We start from the raw sequence: 2,721 nt of genomic DNA on the forward strand, positions 1-2,721 counted from the left end.
GCTAAAACATTTATGGAGCAGTACCTTCATGTTCTGAGTGCTTGGTTTTAATATGTCTTACTAATTGTGATGACTTCATACTATCATTAAAAAAATCTCAAGGCACACTATATAAGATATATTATTAATGGTAGTAAATGTAAGTCCATATTTCAAATGAACTTCTTGATCATTTTAAACATTTTAGTCTACTTCTCATTAGGTATGATTATGTTATTATGGCAGTTTTCAGTGGCTGACACAGAGCTTATACAGAGCATGGGAGAAGGGTCAGCCTTTCCATTTCCCTATTCTCCTGGGCTTGTGCCATTGCTGTGTTTAATATGTGGGGTGTTTTGCCTTAAATTTTTTGATCCATTTGTCTATTCTGTGAAGACTAATTTGGTTAAAACTAAGTAATATGATCTATAAATCCACCTAACCATATACATGCCTACTGAAACATGTTTCAGCATTCTGGAAACAAGGTAATACTTTAGGGCCCTGCAGCAAGTTGAATGGCATTCCCCCTGCCCCCAAAGATATGTTCACCTGAACTTCAGATTGTGACCTTACTTAGAAAAGCTTATTTGTAGACGGAATTAAGATAAAGATCTTGAGATGAGATCATCATGGATTAGATGGGCCTTAAATCTAATGACAGATGTCTTATAAGAGACAGGAAAGAAGACAGAGAGACATAGGGAAGACGGCCATGGGAAGACAGAAGCAGAAATTCGGGTGATGTGTCCATAAGCCAAGGAACATCAAGAATGGCCAGTAGCCACCAGAAGCTGAAAGAGACAAAGGAAGAGTCTTCCTTGGAATCTTCAGAAGGAGTGTGGCCCTGCTGACATGTTGACTTTGGACTTCTAGCCTCCAGGACTGTGAAAGAATAAATTTCTGTGGTTGTAAGCCACCAAGTTTGTGATAATTTTTAATGACAGCCCTGGGAAACTAACACAGGCCCAATTGTCCCCTCTTTTGCCCTGTGACTCTTACTCTGCAACCTTCTCACTCTTCCCAGAGGGCACCTGAATACTGTAATACTGTACCTGACTGATGGCCACCTGACATGTGCTCTGAGCAAGGTAAGAGCTCCAACCTATGTATTAAATACCAATATCTAAATACATATTAAGAGAAGTCTTCATATTTTCCTCACACCCTAAGTGAGTGATCTTGCACAACACCTGGTGTGTAATCACCCCACTTTTAAAACCACCAGGGAGATACTGCTAAAATTTCAAGATGTATCTGTTTGAGCCTTTCCTCAAAAGTCCTATCAGATAACATACTAAGGCCACACAGCAGCAAGTTGTTGTTCTTTGAAGAGCTGAGAACAATAGGATGTGAGGAAAAACATGGGACCAAAACATGGTGTTTGCAGGATGTTGAGCAGGGGACATGGACCCTTAAGTTAAAATCATGGCCCAGGATATGGCCTATCCTGTGTATACAAATCACTAACATAGCTCTTCAGCGCTACACAATCTAATCTTAATCAATTTGAAAAAAATTTTTCTACTTCTTTTCAGATATAATTATGTCATTACTGCATTTTATTTTATTTTTATTTTTTTCAGAGACAGGATCTCACTCTATTTCCTGGGCCAGAATGCCATGGTGTCATCATAGCTCAGTCTCAAACTCCTAGCCTCAAGCAATCCTCCCACCTCAGCCTCACAAATAGTTGAGATTACAGGCATAAGTCACTGTACCCAGTTCATTATTGTTTTAAATGATTGCAATAGTATCGAGTGCTTATTGTAAGATACAAATGATAATAAAGAAGAATGTAAGACCTATGATACTATAACTTGGTATATTTTCCTTCTCTTCCCAATGTGTTTATTTTTAAACGGAGATCAGTGTTTGTGTGTGTGTGTGTATTTATTTATATCTATTTTCTGCTCTTGTTCATTTATTATTTTGTAGTGAGAATATTAACATGGTTGGAAACTATGTTATGGACTGATCAGTGTCCTACTAAAATTCATATGTTGAAGTCCTAACCCTCAGTACCTCAGAATGTGACCCTTTTTTTCAATAATAGGGTCCTTACAGAGGTCATTAGTTAACATGAGATTATACTAGTGTAGGGTGAGCCCCTAATGCAATATGACTGGTGTTCTTACAAAAAGATAAAATGTGGACACGGATATGCACACAGGGAGAATGCCACATAAAGATGAAGACAGAGGTCAGGACGATGCTTCTGCAAGCTAAGGAATTCCAAAGATTGTCAGGAAACCACCAGAAACTAGGGGAAAGGCTTGGTACAGATGCCTTATTCTCTTTTACAGCCTCAGGAGGAACCAACTCTGGCAACACTTCACTGTGATTTCAGGCCTCAGCATTCAGAGACAATAAAGTTTTATTTAAACTATCCAGTTTGTGGCACTCTTATGATAACTTTAGCAAACTAAGGCCTGTGATGTGGTGGTTGTATGTATGGATCATAGTGCCAGGAGGCCTGGGTTCAAATCTCAGCTCTACTCCAACAAACTGTGTCATTTTGGGCATATTAACCTTTCTGTGTCTCAGTTAACGTATATAAAGGGAAATGGCAATGGTTCAGACCTCGTAGCGTTGTTATAAGAATTGAGTCCATAGATGCAAAACACTGAAATAGTACCTGACAGCTAGTGACCATTAAGTTGTTCTTATTTATTATTCTACAAAAACATGATTGAATATGATATTTTGTATATGACCTTTAACTTGTTAATCATTCTCCAT

General features: G+C 38.3%; 1 long non-coding RNA gene across 1 annotated transcript; it reads left to right on the forward strand.

The window, feature by feature from the left end:
* The first annotated feature begins 667 nt into the window (after window positions 1-667).
* LOC135970800 (uncharacterized) lies at window positions 668-1,798 on the forward strand. Its single transcript, XR_010586648.1, has 2 exons — window positions 668-1,070; window positions 1,566-1,798. It is a non-coding gene; the product is annotated as an uncharacterized lncRNA (long non-coding RNA).
* The last annotated feature ends 923 nt before the right edge of the window (window positions 1,799-2,721 follow it).

Source organism: Macaca fascicularis, chromosome 5 (assembly GCF_037993035.2).
Source record: "Macaca fascicularis isolate 582-1 chromosome 5, T2T-MFA8v1.1".
NCBI classification, from domain to species: Eukaryota; Metazoa; Chordata; class Mammalia; order Primates; family Cercopithecidae; genus Macaca; species Macaca fascicularis.